Here is an 18,540-nt window from a genome sequence, read left to right on the forward strand (position 1 = left end):
CTCCACCATTATAAATTATTTATCGCTTAGTCTAATATATAGTCTGCAGATCTACATTTCTTTTGCAATCTTATATACAATGCAATTGGTCTACAGCATATGTAAAGTAATGTGGCTTCAGTGACAGCAGCAGGTGCCCTGATTTACACCAGGAAATGATCCAGCTCGTGGTTCGAAGCAGAGCTTTGACTCACTGATCACAGTAAGATTCAGTCCTTCACTTCAGAAATGCAGACCTGCTCTTCCTATGCCAGCATGCATTAATATTTGAAACAACGTTATAATCTTTTCCTTAGGATCTTTAATGGCACGTGGATGTTTAATTATGTTTCGTGAAGAGAAAGTCATGCAGGGGCTCTGGAAACATTTAAAGAAAACCTACAAAATAAAAAGGGACTACTGAATCCTGTCTTCCCTGACTTAGCTAATGTGACATTATCAGGACTCGAGAAATTAATTGTCTGACTACATGAGCATGTAGCAGTGGCTGATGAAACTAATGCTTTGCTTAGTGTTCCTCAGTTGAAAATGCCTTTCTTTGGACAGAAACTGTACTTTTCTAATGTGACAGTGTGAAAATATAACTTTGGAAACTTTTAAGCCTTTTTTCTTTAAAGGATATTCTGACAGATGGTAATTTTTAGTGGTTCAGATGAAGCATTGTCTGAGAGCTCAGTTCCAAAATGTGAGGAAATATTATGCCTCGGTTTTGAGTTTGCTTTTTTCTCCTTACTGTGCTGTGCTTAAGCTTTCTCAGTAGACACCTACATGCCAACTCATCTGCTTTGTGCTAGCTGCTTAATTTGTTTGTTCATACATTTTCTCAGGTTACTCTGTGCTCTGTTTTAGCTGCCAGGGGCATTTCAAGCACTTAATGCCAAGCATTTTTGGTTGTGTTTTGTTCTTCGAAGGGGTTGTTATTTATTTCTTTCCCTCAGAGTTGTTCCTTATGGCCTCAGTCAGGCTGTAGGAATTTTCTTGAAGTGCCTGGAGGTGCAGCATGCTGGGCTGTGGGGCTGTGAGCTGTGCTCACGTGCTGGTACCAGGTCCTGTGCTGGATGTCTGGGCACTGAAGAGGCAGCAGTCTCCTGCTCACAACCACCTAGCAGCTGCTTGGCCACCTTCCACAGCAACTAGCTTGGCTCAGGGCAGGGGTTTCAAGCTAAGCAAACCTTCCCCCCAAAAATCAGATTGTGATTGTAGCAGCTCCTCAGCCAGCCTGGGATAGCTGGAGCTCCTTCTGTAGCTGAACCTGGAGGTGGGAGCTTTACCTGTGCGATTGTGAATAGGCAAAGTTGTTTTTATGCCCAAAAAAACCACAGGGCTCTGAGCAGTCTCAGACCTGTCTGAGTCAGAGCCAGAAGTTGTAAAAACAAACAAACAAACAAAAAAAAAACCAAACCAATATTCAGGTTTTCTTCAGGCATTCTTTGTCTCCGACTGTTCAGGTAGGTATGGGTGTGAAGCTGGTGAGGGATGGAGCAGCCAGGTGCATCACACTGATCTTGCTCTGCTGCACAGAAAGCAGCTATGCTCTCATATAGAGTCCTCTGATTTCCTAAGTTCACAGTCTAAAACCAAAACCCCAACTTCTGTCCCCGGACTTGGAACTGCTGAGTGACCTGCTGCAGGGTGAGCAGGAGTCGGAGATTTCTCCCCTTGCTTTGGTCATGGTTTCACTGTGGATTGCTGCTGTAGGATGGGTGGCAGTGCTGCCTCAGGCTGTCACTGGAGCTGCCTGCCTGCAGTCCAGCTGAGTTCTGGCTCAGAGCTGAAAACCCAGTTGGAAGAAAATGGTTTTCAGGTATCAGCAACTGGAGCCCTCAGGCCGTGTACCCGTGTAAGATACTGAGTCAGCACAGGAAGGAGGAGGCAGAGGGCACAGCAGGGGCGATTCAAGATTTCTGCTCCTTGCTTGAAAAGCAACCTTAGCGCAGAGGAGTCTGGCTCCCAGAGCAAGGACTCACAGAGTCTGCTTGCCTGGGTGTTGCTGGGACGGATGCCATCTTCCAGGTATCCATCTGCCTGTGTTTGTGAGCCTCCCTCTTGGAAGAGGGTGATCTGATATGAAAGAAATCAAAATTTCATCTCTTGTTTCTCTTATGTCCTTCATTTTTGACATTTGGGGTTTAATCGCCGCGTTTGTGACCAAATCAAACATCGTTCCATCTGGCAGAGCTCTCTGAGCGCTGCCCTTATTGCAACTCTGCAACCTCATCACAGTCTCACTGTTCTTAAGCCTTTAACAAAATGTTTTCCATTCAGCAGTTCACAAAAGTAAACTTCATTTGAACAATCCTCAAGTGCTCTGATTGCAAATAAAAGTTAAATGCGCTAACAAAAATAATTGCTAGGCATGTGGGATTGTACATTTAGGTATCCATAATTCACTAACAGAATATGCCAATACACAACATTATCTGGATTTTCAGTGATTGCATTAGCATAAAAGCATGTTAGCGTTTATCCAGTGGTACTAACATTTAAATATATATAAAGTATGAAATATTAAGATACGGCATTTTGGAGGCAAGTGAAACTACTGTCTGTAAAACGTTCTTGCATATTTCTGAAGGTACGCTCCAGCATCTTCGGGTGACAATCAGCATTTGCACCACTGGGTCCAAACATTGCAAAAATGTCAATGTTTTATGCAAAGAGGAGCTATATTAAGCTTAAAAGATTGCTGATGAGAGAAGTGTCTTCTGATGTCCTCTAAGCTATTTACAGGCAGCATCTTCCTTTGTTCGCAGCACAGCCAGGCCTCTGCAATTTGTATCTAGATGTTTCACAAGGCTGGAAATGTTAGCCAGGAAGGATTATGTTTGTGATTAAAACCTCAATTTTTAAAAACTTTACCACCAGGAAACATTTTTCCACACCAATAATTTGAGCATTTTAATATTTTGTAATAAAAGGATTTTTGTAATCCGTTTAAAAGGGGAACAATAATTTATGTCAAATGCATTCTTGAAGCTTTATCCCAAATGCTCCCCATATGCTTAGGGGTGAATTAGAGGTGAGGACGGAGAGAAGCTAAGCCATGCAACCTGTGAGGCAAAGAGAAGCAGTTGGTATTTCGTGGGGAGAGGCAGAGAGGGCAAAAAGTGAAGAATGAGCCACATGGGGAGCCAGGACTGCAGTTCTGCTAAAGCTGCACAGCCACAGACAGGGTGTCGAAGCAGTTCTCTGAGCCTGTGTTGCTGTGCGTCCTGGCGGGATGCTGGGCAGTCCCATCTCAGCTTCTTAGGCTGGGAGACCTTTCAGTAAGCCCAGAGCTGCCAGGATCTTGCTGTTCCCCGCTTCGGCTTTGTGAAATCTTTGGGAGCAAACTAATCACAGCTGGTAGACTGAGCATTGTCTTGTAACAGCCCTTAAGGTTCCTAGGGATGCCTCATGTCAGCCCACTGCTTCTCTTACCCATATAGTTTGAGATTATTAATGCCTCAAACTACAACTGTGTGCATCACAAATATCCCAGCAGCCACTATTCCCCCTTCCAGCCCCAGGGTGTGTTTGGAGCTTGCTCAGGTGCACGTGTATTGCTCAGCATCACGATGTGCAGCTGTTTTCAGTTTGGTTTCTGCTTTTTCTTCATCTTCTTCTTTGTGGGCAGGGCTGGGGGAATGCTGCCTCCCATCCCTGCTGTGTGTGTATTTGGAGGTGCCTGTTCTGCAGTGTATGGCTGCTGTGTTGTGTCAGAGGAGTGCTGGCTCCTTCCAGGGTGTTTTTGTCAGAGGAAAATGTTCCCACCAGATTTAATGGTTTTAAGTTCAGTTTGACCTCGCCACAGAACTGGTTGATGCTCACTGCTGTTTGATATTTAGGTCCAGTGTTAAGCAATAAAACTCAGGAAAAGTGAAATTAACGACCTTGCTTCAGTTCTGTCTCATCAGGACATAAGAATCTCCAGGCAGCAAAATACATGTAGTTAGCTTAACAAGCACTGTCCCTACCCATTTATTTCAAATCCATCTTCATGTTTGTCTCTTCCTCCTCCGGCTTCTCTTTTTACACCCTACAATCTTTTCCCATCTCTTTATTCATTTTCACTGTTTGCTTCAGTGGCCTTGTTTGACAACTTTGTGTGCTTGCCACCTCTCAGATGCAGTAATTCTCGCTCGACTCCCTGCCCAATGGTAATTTCTTGCTTTGTAGATTCTCTTCTATTTTTATTTGAACTCCTGACTCGTGTAAAGTTAGCAGCCTCACTGCACTTAATTTCAAATTAATTTGATTGGGTCACATCAATTTTTTCAGCAGCGATAATGAACTCAACCTATTTAGCCTTTCCCCATTATAAATAACCTTAACAAAAACTGCAGTGTGGTACAAAACTGTGTTTCATCATTATGGTTAATTATGTGGAAGAATCAATCCCTAAACATTTTTCAGTGTCTAAAATGTAACAAGAAAGTGTAATTAACAATTAAATAGTAAACTGCCATCCTTGTCCTCTCAGGAAGACAGGGAGAGCAGACCCCAGGAGAAAAATCTAGAATCAAAGGTTTGCTTCTGTTTTCATTTTCCTGAATGCTTTGATAGGTTAAATGCTGGTTAAATGCTGCCTAAATGCTGATCTCTGGAAGCTGGCTGGGTGCAGCAGCAGAGGCTCAGCTGGACGTCTAGGACATCTCAGGCTACCCCAGAGGGATTGTTTTCAAGGCTGAGGACGTTTTCACTTTTGTTATATGTTGGAAGTTTTCAGGTATTTACCACACCTAAGGGTTTGGGTTGAGTTGCAGTAATGGAAGGAGAGAGAAGGAAGGAGGCTCAGAAGTGTAAGTTCAGTTGCTGATGGCTGAAATCAAAGTGATTAGCCTTAGCTCATGCTCCAACAGTGAGAAAACCTGCAGCTTACCTCCCACATCACTCAGCTTTGCCCTTTCTAGACTTGGGCAGGACTGGAGTTTCCTCGGTCCAAGGTGCTTTTGCTCACTGCACCTGGTGATCCCATCCCCACAGCCCTTGCCAGGAGGTGAGGCTCCAGAGCCATGCATAGCCTGGGGAAGGCCTGCCCTGAAGGCACAGCTCACAGGGCTCAGTGTTGGGCAGTCCTCAGCAGGGAGGCAGTGACACAACCTGCGGAAAGAACTCGTCACAGCCAGGTCCTGCCTTACGTAAAACATGCTGCTTCTGTCTTCTCTCATTTAGGAAATGTGTGAGGCGTGCTCTCTGCTAAAGTAGTTGGGTTATTGTGGTTTACATTTAAAATATGCATTCAGACTGGTTACCTAACCACTTTCTGCACAAGCCAGTGTTTCATCACTGGACACAACATGTATTCCTTTGTCACTGCAGCCACTATTTATTCATCATCCATGCTCTCTGTTTATCCTTTCTACTACAGCCTCCGCGCTCAGTTAATGGCTTCACAAGCTTCAAAGATTTTCCTACATAACACCTACATTATTACATTATTTTCCTGACCTGCACTGACTTTTCCACATTGCATGTTCCCTGCATTCCATCCAAGTAATAGGTGCAAAAAGCTCCACAAAGAAGAGGCATGTGTGTCTACTCTTTAATCACATTGTGCAAGAGGCTGTAGCAGCCCCTCGTTAATGTGTTTTTAGAAGAGAGGTTGAGAAAGTGCTTTGAATAGAACAAAGAAACAAAAAAATGGAAGGAAGACGAACAATGAGAGCAGGGAATGCAGGATCGAGCCTCAATTATGTACCTGCACTGAGTAGGGTTTGGGGTGGACAGAACTGACCCAACGATTGCGTCAATTGTTTGAGCATGTATAGGAAGATCTGGATCCCATCCCCTTCCTTGCAGGTCCTGCTAAGTGCACCCTCCTACCCTTTTCCTGATTGCTGCTTTTGTTGGATTTAATTGCTGGCAGGAGGCTCTACACCACCAGCATGCAAAGGCAGATCTGTCCAGGTTTGGTTTGCAGTGTGAGTGATGAAGGCAGAATCAGGCTTTCATAGGGGACCTGGGGACCTGCTTGTAGTTCTTGTGGGGATCCAGCCAGCAGCTGCAGGCTTTCACAGCATTAGGTCTGGCCCTGGCCTGTGCTGGCTGAGAAGCCACCAAGGCTCAGTGTGTTCCTAGGCTGGCATCTTCCAGCCTGCCTGTTTTCCAGTTACTGTGTTTTGATAAAGTTTTCTTCTTCTGTCTGCTCATGTGCCTTCCGATTCATTGAAACAGTTGGTTATTCATCCACGAAGACAGTTCCTCGGGTCTTCCACCAGATTGCTTCCAACCTCAGCCCCTTCAAGGCTCTCCATGTGTTTGCATAGGGTAGTGTTCTGCCAAGAGAAAAAACAACAGCTTACTGGAAATTATCTTTTTTCTGAAGAAACTCATCATCACTGTTGACTGCTTGCTTCTTCCCTCAGGTGCTGACGTTCTGCATCTTCTCGTGAGCTGGGTTTTGATCTGTATTTTAGATGATCCTATTTCTGCTTAAAAGAAAACGTCCATCGGAGGCCCTGGAGCTGCCTTGTGTGGTTTGGAGGGGCTGACTGGCCGGGTTGTCTGGGAAGCTGGGCAGAGCTCGCAGCCTCTCGGTCTCATGGGGGACAGCTTGAAGCCATCACCAACATTTGAGAGACATTATCACTGCCACTGCCCACTGAGTCCTAGCCCCTTGACACCCCTGTGTGAGATCTGAATAGATTTGAAAACTAATTTGCTTCTCTGTATGTCACTTGTCCTTTCTGCTGCATGTAATGAGTTTCTCAGGTAGTGCAGCCACTTCCAGAAGGCAGCCATCATAGGACCGTGTCCCTGCTTCCATCACAAGTGCCTGGCTGTCCCTGCAGCACACTGCACTCCTCGCACTTCTAACTAGCGTTGTTTCTTGAATCTCTCATGGAATGCATCACATAATGTCTTGCAACCATCCTTTCCAGACTGTCTCTCCTTCTTGAATTTTCAGAATGCCCTGAAAATATTCAGAATGCCCTGTCCTCATTGCAGCATTTCAATACCTAAAGGGAGCCTGCAAACAGGAGGGGAATCAACTTTTTGAAAGGGTAGGTAACCGCAGGACGAGGGGAAGTGGTTTTAAGTTGAGGGTGGGGAGATTTAGGTTGGACGTCAGGGGGAAATTCTTTACAGAGAGAGTGGTGAGGTGCTGGAACAGCTGCCCAGAGAGGTTGTGGATGCCCCGTCCCTGGAGGTGTTTAAGGCCAGGTTGGATGGGGCCCTGGGCAGCCTGGTCTAGCATTAAATGAGAAGGTTGGTGGCCCTGAATGTGACAGGGGGTTGGAGATTCGTGATCCTTGAGGTCCCTTCCAACCCAGGCCATTCTGTGATTCTGTGATTATCTCACTCTTCCAGCGTTTGGATGGTGTCAGCAGGAGCCCATGGGTCATGATGGGATGGTGGAGGTCCCATCCATCACACCACTTCTCCCCATGTTCACAACTCAGTTATTCCTGCCCAGGTGTTTGATTCTGTTTATTGCCCTGTGCATTGAGCATCCATGCATATGTCTTGCCTGTCACAGGCTCTGGATCACCTCTTTCCTTGGAGAGAAATGAGTAAATGTGGTGCTGGTGGGCACCGCCGTGGCTGTTGGGAGGCCATTCATCCTTGACTCCATCTGCTGAGATCAGTAATGAGGGCTGCTGCTTTGTATAAACCACTAGATCAACATAGGAATTGCCTTATTAATGTGGATGTGCAGTCTGTCTGGACAGAACACACCTGTGGCTGGATTCAGTGGAGGTAGGAACAAAAAGCTCAAGGTGGTGACAGTACAGTGAAATGCAGATGAGGTTCCCCTGCCTTAAGCAGCTAAAAACTGCCATATGTGATGAGATGCAAGGGTTCTTGTTTTTTTATCTATTTTTGTCAATGTGACAGAATTTAAAAGGGTTTCTGGATTCTGGTGCATGCCTGATGCAGCAGGGGGCCGACTGCAATCCGCCGGTCGGCTGCTGCACACGTGAGCCCTCTGATCTCCCTCTGCAAGCTCCTTGCCTCCTGTTGGAAGCAGGTTGCCTTGCCTTCCCATCCCTCTTCTTGTCATGAGAGCCCGTAAACAGGCTATTGGTGTGTTTGCATGTTTCTCACTAAGCAGGAATTCACCTGTGATGTTTTCCGAATTAATACCTTACCGCTCTTCTTATTTAACAAGATCATTTTCCAAGCTGAGAATGGTAACTACCCTGAAATTTTCTTTCTGAAAGATGCTTTTTCTTCTCAGGCACTTCATATTGAAATCTGTCTTAATTTCAGTTCAGCTAGTGTGTGAAAACACACAGTGCAGCATTATCAGTCCCTGAAGGAATAAAGACAGATGGAGCCCAAAATGGGCTTGGCATTGTGATTAAGTGAATCCTTCAAGAGTTGCAGGGAACCAGAGCTTGGTCCTGCCCAGTCAGTGTCCTGAGACCAGGTCAGTGGGTGAGGATCCCCGTGTGACAACCACCACTGATGTCTCTCAGTGGGCTCCATCCCATGTTGTCCCCTCTAAGTGATCTGACATGGCTGCTGCTGCATGCTGTTCCTGGAAAAAGGCCTGAGAGCTGGTAGAGCTGTGCTGGGTGGAAGAACCAAAGGGTGTAACGGGGGTCCCTGGTGCATTGATGACGTGCGTTAGTAACAAGCTGCTATTTCTGGTCCTGAGCTTCCCACAGCTGTGCTTTCATTGATGGCTCTTGTGTGGCTGTGGTGATGGAGAGCAGAAGGGGGGAAGGCTTTGGAGGTGTTCCAACAAACTTGGGAATGTGGAGGTGCAGAGGCAGAGTGTGGCTCATGTGTGCTGAGGGCATCTTTGCTTTTGAGATGTGGAGGGTTCATCTACCCCTGAAAGGAAGCAATAGAGAAATATAGGGTGGTGTTGTCTGGGCTGGTGTTGGCGTTAGCAGATGTTTCCGGATTCACACACTTTTAGAGCTTTTCTCACCTAGCTGCTGGAAAGGAGAAAGAAAAAGTGTTGCAGAAAGGACATCTCTGCCTCATCTAATGGGATCGAGGCCTCCCCATGCAAATCAGCTGTACAGCTCAGACCAGCAAGCATGGGCAGTGAGCTCTCAGCAGCCTCAGCAATGGGGGAAAGCAGCGAGTGAAGGCAGAGTTGTTTTGCAAAGGCCAGAACAGGGCAGCACACAGAGTTGTGCCTGTCTAGAGAGGGTATTGAGGGGACAGCTGAGCACAGTGCTGGCACCCCAGAGCACAGCCTCATTTCCCACCCCATGGCTTGCAGCTGTCCCTTTGCACATGACTGTGGGTTGTGCTGGCACAGGGTGTGCTCAACAAAGAGGATTTTGGATGCCTCCACCCTGACCAGTTAAGTGAGGCAGAGAGTTTTACGGTAATTTAATGAAGGATTTAATGTAGAAAGTTGATGTTGCCCACAATTGTAGTTTAGTGTGTGTGCTGTGGGCAAAGAGATGGATGTGCATCAGCTGAGAAGAAGGGAGCAGAGGGACATAACATCTCTTCTGGCCAACCAGGGCAGATTTCCCCAGCTCCTAGCATGCTCTCCTGCAGTGCTTCTAGGTTAAGAATGCAAATAGGACCTCACTAATTGTCCTAATGAGTGGGAGGGCTGCTGCAAATGAGCTGAAATTGCCAATCAATAAGAAGTTGAGCAAACAGGTGGAGCATCTAGCCTGGCACCTCACAAAACATCCATAGTTCATTTATTCTGACAAGTGCAATTGAGGTTTTGTTATTCATGACACCCTCTAAGCACAGCAGGAAACATGTCACAGTGTATTTTGTAAAGGGAGGAATGGTGCATGATGTGAGCTTTCTCTGCAGGTCGTGGCCAGGAAGTCTCAGGGAAATAGTAGGAGACTGCTGTGGATTTTCCCTTTTTTTTTTTCCTTGGGGACTTTGGGGATTGCAGATCAGTGGATTGTGGATTAGTGGATCAGGAATTAGAAATGCATTTTTCATTTTTATGTTACACACTAATGAACCGATAAATTTAATTTCTTTAAATCCAGCTGCTTTAGCTCAAATAAGTGAAGTCTTTTTCTGTCTCTTCTGGTACCTCAGAAAAGGCTGAATCAAGATCTCCTTGGGCGTCACGTCACAGAAAAGCAGTTATTTATCTTCAGCCTGTTGCTGTTATGAAAGTGGAGCCTGTTTGCAGGAGAAGAGATCATCTCCCGTGGGTGTTGCTGCACGGGGCTGTAGGCAGAGCTCCATGGTGGGCTGCAGCTCTCCTCCAACAACCTGTCAGCACAGCCAGGTGACCTGAGCCCGCAGGAGCAGCGTGGCAGAGCCTGGTGGCTCTGACTTCAGTGCTCCAGCCAACTCAGGCAGCCCTCTGGTTGCTCCTGCATGCACATCTTTCTGACACGTGGTGCTTCTGCTCTGCTGAGAGTCTGCATGGCACAGCATGGGTCGTTGGCCCCAGGTGAGATGTGCTGGGCTCACATCTCTGCGTTTGCCTTGTGCTTACGCCCATGCGTGTGAATGAAGCTGGGGTTGGATTGCTGTGGAGGGTCCCAGTGTGCAGCTGTGTTGTTCTGCAGGCCCTATAGGATGCACCTCCCTGCACAATTTTGTGCCAGGGTAACACAGAGCAGTAAAAGGCATTTGTGTCATTAAATGCCTGATGGGCTGTGCTGTGGGACCTGGTCTGCAGGGGGGAACCAACTCCATTATTACCCAGACATATTTCAGAGCTTTTAGATCAAGCTAAACAAAAAGGCCTTGGCTTTCTGGAGCAGGCTTTGTTCGTTCACTTTGTGATCTTGAAAGTGGGTCTGAAGCACAGCTCAGCACCAGGTGCCAGCACCCAACAGTGCTGTGGGCTCGTGCCCACCCCCAGCTCTGTGCCTGGAGGTTTGCAGTGGGAGCTCATGGCTGGGCACAGAGCTGGGGCATCACCGCTCCCCGCTACTGGTGGAGGGCCCTGGGGCTTTGCCCACCATATCTTGATTAACAATTAACGTGATGGAACTGGGAAGTGCATCTCATTTCTCCACCCAACCTGACAGATGAGGATATATATTTCTTGGTTTATTGCTGTGCCTTATTATAGCCTATTTCTGATTGATTGAAAAGCAGAGGCTTTCTATAAAGAGAGACCTTTAATCTCCTGGCAGAGATGAGTGTGTTTCCCTTCAGGAAGCACTCAGTCTTTGCTGCTTTCTCTAACCCACTCTTTAAACTTGAACCTGGCAGAGACCAGAAAGAAGGCAAGATCAAAGCAAAAATAATTGGGATCGCTGGCTTCTGTGGGCAGTTTAAACCCATTATTCCTACTCACTAACTAGTTATTCCTAAATAACTCTTGCTAGAGACAATTCAGTGGTTGCAGCATCTTCTTGATAAAAAGCACTCAAATGTAATAACCATGGCAACAGTTGCTGAGGGCCAGCCATAGCAAGGGACAGAGCTGGGTTTTCTAAAGGACAGCTGACCCAACTTTACCAGTAAGTGACTGTAATGCTCAAGGGGGACAATGTATGGTGAGCTCTGTGTGCCGGCCACTGGTCTGATGGGGACCCATCTGTGTGCTCTGTCCCGGGGATGTGGTTTGCCTCAGTGCATCTGGGCACAAGCTGTGCTTTATCAGTGATGGTGCATTCCCTTCCAAATGAAGGGGGAACTCATTACCTGAAAGCCAGAGGAAACACAGGATGGTCAATGAGGAGAGGCCAGGAAGAGAACCTCAGGAGGAGGCACAACCTCCTGTCCCAAAGTCACAGATGTGCTTCACACCATTTGTGTGCATAGTGAACAGAGGTCCCAGTGCCTGGCTGCCCAGGGTAAGACTGCATCTTTCTGCTTGTTTCTGGTTCCCTGGGATGCAAATGACCCTTCTCTCAAAAGCTTGTCCAAATCTCCGAGCTTTCACTCGAACTCCACAGACTGCTTTCATTCTGGATAGATTCAGCATTAACCACCTTTCTGTAGATCCTCCCCTCGTTGCTAGGCAGCAAAATTAAGGTAAGGAAAGTACCTTGATCAACTGAGTCACTTCTTTGAGTTTCAAGAGGACTCAATTGCATGAGGTGCTGCATTTCTTTTGGAAAAGTTCTCTTGTCCTTCCCAGGCAAGGAAGGGGTGAGAAGGCAGCAGGCTGTGGAAGGTGACTGGTGGGTCCTGCTCTTCGTGTGTGGTGGCAGCAAGTGCTGCAGGCAGGTATGGTTGGACAGGATGATCTTGTAGGTCTTTTCCAACCTTGGTGATTCTGTGATTCTGTGATTCCATATCAGGTACAAGTACACAACAAATCAACTTTCAGAGCTGCTTCTTTGTGAGCCATCTTTAAGACCGTGAATGAAGTGATGTGACAAATGCCATGTGGTGTTGGAGCTGGAGGAGTCGGTAGAAAATGAGGTGTTTTGACTTGGGAGAGTTGGTCCTTGCCTGCTTGGTGCATGGTGTGGGAGCCAGCTGAGCTAACAGCTTTGGACCTGAGCCTGGGCCCTTACCTCTGCTTTGTGCTGTCCTCTTGCCCAGGGCATCTTCTGAGCGCTGGCTCTTAGGACAGCGCTGAAAAGACCCCTCCAGATGTTCTGGTCTTAAGCTCAGGTTGGGAGCAGCTTAGGTTATGAGATCAAAGCCTTTCAAATTTCATTGTGAGAAATGTGTTATTTTTATCAGGCAATATTCTCTTTCTGTTGTCTTATCTAATTGAACATTCTCTAAGTCTGAAAAGTAAGAGGAAACTCTAATAATAAAGGGAAGAAAAGAAGAGCCTGCTGAAAGACAGCATTTTCACAGATTTCAGAGAAGGAGGCAGTAAATACTCCACCTCTGCTTAATAATAATAATAGCTGGGCTAAGTATCTCTAAAAATATAAAATAATGTGTGCCTATTTGGAATAGTCAACATCCTTATCAGCCTGCTGTCATCTCTGCAAATAAGTTTCACTAGAGATTCTGGGCATGATTTTCAATGGCTCCGAGCAGCTGGAGCTTCTTTGACTTCAGTGAAAAGTCTGAGTGCTTGGCACGGTGGCAAACCAAGCCTCTTCCTTTCTGCCTCAAATTGGGTCTTGATTCTAAGTGAGATGAATTTTCTCCTCCTGATAATTCTGTGCATCTGAAGTGATTACAGCTCCGCGTGAGTGCTCTTTTCGGAGATTTGAATGCAGCGTTTTCTTCCGTCTTAAAAAGGTTCCTTCGAGCCTTCTGATGCTGGAGAGGGGGAAAAAAACCCTGGTGGAAGCTGTCACGTCTTCCTATGCAGATCGAAGATTAAAACTTGTATTTTTATAAAACACATACGGGGGCTAAATCAGAAAACTTCTGTTCAGGCGAGCAGGTTTTGGCTGTGCTGCTAAATTCTTCCCTGGCGATGGGGAGGCAGAGCCAGCAAGTGGTATTATTTGGAGTTCTTAGAGAGTGAGCTTTAATGTTTGCTTAACTCCACTAAAAATAGACACCACCCTCTTTTCCTAATAGGCAGCATTTGTCACACTTGATTCATTTCCTCTCCCAAACTGAATTCCTTCATGAATATTCATCCGTACTCCCCAGGAATCTGCCTGTCCTCAGAAGTTGTACTTGGTGGCTACGCCGTAACAATGCGAGTCAACCTTTCAGGCTCACCAAATACCCAGCCTGAGCTGGGAAATATTGCAATACCAACAGCTCTCATTGATTTCTGTCTTCTCTGTGAGCCCTGATTGCTCGTTATCCCTCTAGATGAGACCCTTAACAAGGCTCCCGTTCCTGTTGTCATAGCAGCACCGCATAGACCAGTATCGCAAAGTCTCTGTCACTGTTAATTGTGTGATGGGAGGATCATTTTGGCAGTTTTTCTAGTGAGGATTAGGCCAAAAGGTCCCTTCTGAGCTATGATGAATGTGGTTGCCTTCAGAAGGTACTAAAAGTCGGTAGTTACAGAAAATTTCTGAAGGGGGAAGCTTTACACAGTAGAGAGGGGGACAGCAGTCCTTACAGGGCTCTTCCCATTCATGCTCAGATACCTCTTAAAGCAGGGAAAAAAATTGAGCTGCTAAAGGAAGATATGAAACAGGATTCGTGTTTAAGGAAGCCCATCAGGAGCTCGGCCCTTCTGTCCCCAGAAGCCCAAAGCAAGGTGAAGGCCCCTGCCCCTGAGCTGTTGGGCTGCAGGTTGGTGCTGGAGGGGAGCGGTCTGCTGGTTCTAGGGGCAAGGTGTTAGCACGGGGCTGGAGGAGCCTGAGGCCAGCAGAGCTGCTGGATCCACCAGCCCTTGGCCAGTGGGATGTGCGTGGAAGGACGTCTGTAGGACTGCGTGACAGGTGATGTGTGCCACCAAGCAGTGATCCAGGAGGACACCTGAGACATTGCTGCATGTCTGCTCCGGCACTCACACATCATGCTCACCCAGCTTGCTCCTTAACACCTCTCAGCCTTGCTAATTGCTGAAGTGATTCAGGAGTTGGATGTGATGGTCCTTATGGGTCCCTTCCAGCTCGGGATGTTCTATGATTCTATACTAGGGTTGGTAGGATCTCAGCAGCCTGTTGTCCTGGGCTCACGAGGACCACCCAGCGGGCAGATTCCTGTTGCCAGTGGGTCTTTGCCAGCAGGGAACAATACTGCTTTCCAGCAGAGTATTTTATAGGGCTTGCTCTCATCTTGTGAGTGAGAAATACGTGGGTGAAAAGGAGCGATCTGTTAACAGCTTCCAACTTTCACTCCCTCAGTGCATGCCCTGCTGCTGGTGGAGGAGCACAGAGTGAGGCGGGTGCTGTTGGCTCAGCACGAATGGGTGATTTATCAGCAGGAATGCCATCGTTAACTCGCGGACCTGCCTGTGACACCAGGTCAGCATGCCTGCTCTCGCAGCACGGCATGGTGTGGTTGTTGACCAGCAGTGCTGGGCTGGGGTTGTATGTCATCTGCAGCCAATGGCATCTCATCTGTGGGCCAGCAGCTGGCTCAGCACAGTGGTGGGCATACAATGGCAGACTCCCTGCGTGCTGAGGGATGGGATCAGCTGTGCTCCTTCCCACTGATCTGTGTTAATACGGAGGGCAGACACGTCCTCTGTGCACATTGCTGGGTTCACTCCAAACTCTGAAATTGAGCCAAAGTAACCCGTGACCTAAGCGTAGATATGAGCAATATTTCTAAAGGATTCTAATTTTAAAGGAAAAAAAATCCTTACCCCCTCAGCCTTTCCCCAGAGATGAAAATCTCCACTGGCCGTGCCCCACAGATGAGGTTTTTGTCTCTTTTGTACGTGCATTTAGGAGCCAGGTTTTTAAAAGCTGGCTTTGAATTTTACAGGCATTTATTATAGGCATGAATAATTGCTGGCACTGTGTTACCACTGCTGTTGTTTGCTCTTATGGTTTAGGCCAATTACATATGTAAGCCTCTGATTTACAAGCAAAAGCAGAACTAAAGTGGCTTTGTGGCCTACTTTGAAGAACAAGAAATGTGTCCCCAGTTAGTTGTACGTCCTCAGATTTGTGCCATGGAACGTGGAGATCCTTTGGCACAAATAAAGGTCCCAGATTGTCACAGGCATTACATGACACGTAATGTCCCTGCACAGCATGTAGGACGTGGACACAGCCATGTTTGGGGAGTTGGAGCTTGCCTAGATTTATCCCGTGGCAAACATGCTGGAAGATTTGTGCTGGAATTGGGGAAATTGGGGAGAAAGCACACAAAAAGTAGGAATTTGAGTTAAACAGTGGTTCTGCAAGATGGACTTAAAAGCAAAGTGCTGTTTCCCAGTGTGGTAATTGGCTTGTCTCTGGCTGTCCCAGGGATCCCTCCTGGGGGCGAAGGACAGCTGAGACCCACTGCTGAATATCACATCGATCAATTGAGATCAAGTTGAGATTTTTTTCCTTGCTTTTGCACAGTGGATGGGAGTGGGGAGCAGCAGGGTCAGTGTGTTGGCTCGCCTCCATGGCTGGGTGGGACAACCCATCCTGCTGTGCCAGTACCACTGGGTACCAGCAGCTCTGGGTCACCCAGCCGGTGTGGCAGCCAGTGTGGCACAGGAGGGTGTGGAGCTGTGCGGGTTCTCCCGGGGCTGATGGAGAGATGCTGCCCTTGGTGCTGGGGGAGCTGAATGAGGGCAGGAGCTGCGGGAGGTGTGTGGCTGCTGATGGCTTCAGCAGCAGCCGTAACAGATGTTGGCTGGAGAAAGCAGCAGCAGCTCTGCTTGGGAAAGAGGCCAGACTTCATAGTTCAGGAGATGGCCAGGGAGGGTGATGCACTCATGTTGTTAGTCATTAGTGCAGTGCAGGCGGCTCCTTACCTCGCTGGGTTTGTGTGCACAGCTTGAGGCCGGGACAGCCTCCCCTGTGTAACCAGGCTGACGTTGACGGGACTGTGTCATGCTGAACTGATGATGCTGGTATGGGACATCCTTCCCAGTCCCTGTGTAGCAGCCTCTGACACTGCCCCAAGGAGATCTGTCTGTGCAGGAGGCACTGGGGAAGGATTGTCAGTTCCCAAAGTGGTTTCCCTCAAGTATGTGCAACTCCTGCAGGTCAGTGCTGCCTCCCCCAGCCCTACAGGCAGGCAGAGCTGGGCATGCACTGTGGCTGTGAGTGCACTGCGGGGCAGCTTCTCTCCTCTCTCTTCCTGTGACCTACAGAGGACAGATGGAAATGCAAACCCAGATTTGTTTACTAGGCTTTGATCAGCTGGGGCTTTATGCCCCAGCAATTGCTGACAAATATACTCTCCTAACGTGCAGCACGTGTGTGAACTCCTGTGTCACCTTTCCATCCCCTCCTAGTGACATCGGGTGGTGGTAAGTAACCATCACAACATATGTCTTTCCATAGTTCCAGAGTGCTGAATAACTGGAACCCCCCCCTTCCTCTTTCCCTCCTCTTATTTAAACTGTTTCTGAATCCAGGCATCTCATCAGATCTGAGAGCTTTTTCTGTCCCAGGGATTCAGCCCTTACCTCCTGTCCTGGAGAACACACCTCTGGCACCCCTGTAACTGCTCTCTGTTACAGTATTCATCTCAAGATCTTCCAGGCTTTTCCATGCTAAGTCTGCCTGTTGGCTCCCTCCTCCATTGGAGCAGAGGAGGGCTTTTAGTCTTTGCCTTTAAGGTCATGAAAACTTAATTGGTATGTTGGCTTTCTGTGTTGAGGTGTCCCTTCTCTCCATCCCACTGATGTAGGACACACTGTTGAAATTGCCCTCTTCTTGCATAAGTGTCTTATTCCACTGCATCTTTTATGCAGAGTGTTCCCTTCTGAAAGTGCTTTGCCTCCTGCTCCAGCCCTTTCTGAGCATTCAGTTCAGCAGTGGTACCTGCTGTGGCTTTGTTTCTTATGTATGCATATTCATTGCTTTATTAACGTATTCTTTTAGCTAGGTTGGTCATTTAAAGTCCTTGGAAGCTTGGTTCCTAGCTATTTCTCATGGCCTTTCTCAGACAATGTTATCCACGGTGCTTTGCTTCAACCTTCCTATGTGAGTATCCTGAGCTAACAGCAGGCTGCATCTCCAGCCAGCAGAAAGACAGCTCCCAGAGATGGATCATTCCCCGTAAGATGGGCCTGAGACCATCTGCTATGGGGCCAGTCACCATTTCTGCTCACTTCCAGTGACTGAACTCCTCAGTAACTTAAAAACAAATAGACATAGATCTCATTACAGCAAATGTAAAGCTTTTGACTACAGACTCACCTTTCTGAATTAGCCTGGGCAGGCTCTTTGGAAATACAGTTTGCTTCTCCGGGGATGTACAGACACAGATTGGAACATGCCACCAAGGGAGCCCAGGCAGCACACTGAAACTAGGTATCTTAATTTTAGGTGTCTAATGTTAGGTGAAATGAATCCAACACTTAGAAAGGTTGGGGGAAATGTTTCTGTTTCATTTTACATTTGGAAAATATAAAGGTGCATAGTGACTGTTTAAAAAACAACAACAGCAATAATAACAGTAATTATATGTTAGTGCAATTTTCCTTTATCTTTGAACTGAAGCTACTAGAAAAATCACTGCTGTGCTGATATTTGGCAGGGATGCCAATGTGAGTACCCACTTGTTTCTGAAAAATGCTGCTGGATTTTTAATGACCATCAGCAGCACAACCTTGATTTTAAATGTCATCCTAAATGTAGCAGTTCCAGCCTCCTCTGCCGTAGCGTGTGGGTGTTGGAGGAGGGATGAATCAGAAGGCAGAAAGCATTACTGGTGCTTTCTGTGACTCCCAGCTTTTCCTCGAGGGCTTCCCACCCAGGAACTGGCTTCAGGAGCCCAAGGGCCCTGCAGCATCGCAGAGCCCGCTCCCTCCCAGCATGGAAGGACCTTGCCTAACCCTAACTCTGCCCTCTGTTAATGCATGGAAGTCAACTGACTGAGCGTTAGCCCAGGAGATTTATCCAGGAATCCTGGTATTCCTCAGGTCGTACTTTGTGTTTATAAAAAATAAAAAATAGAGATTTGCAAATGCGGCTTTTAGTTCTATCTCCGCTTTCCCCGCTGGAAGTGTTCCCCAGGCTTCTCTTTTGGAGCTGAAATTCTCTGTGCTTGGCATTTGCGAGCTGGTGATTTGCTTTTGTAAATGGAGCAGAGTCTCAGCTTTGAATTATGACTCAGTGAAACAAATCTCGTTTTCCACTTTAAAATTATTCTAATAGCACTCTGTTAAACCCCATGGGACTGGGAACAGCCAAAGTTGGA

At 47.2% G+C, this 18,540-nt stretch overlaps 1 protein-coding gene across 2 annotated transcripts in view; it reads left to right on the forward strand.

Moving 5' to 3' along the window:
- Positions 1-18,540, forward strand: part of SIL1 (SIL1 nucleotide exchange factor) — a 91,451-nt gene that overhangs the window by 59,583 nt on the left and 13,328 nt on the right. The window lies entirely within an intron of this gene.

This window comes from Phasianus colchicus, chromosome 15, assembly GCF_987193195.1.
Source record: "Phasianus colchicus chromosome 15, bPhaCol1.hap1.1, whole genome shotgun sequence".
Classification (NCBI taxonomy): domain Eukaryota; kingdom Metazoa; phylum Chordata; class Aves; order Galliformes; family Phasianidae; genus Phasianus; species Phasianus colchicus.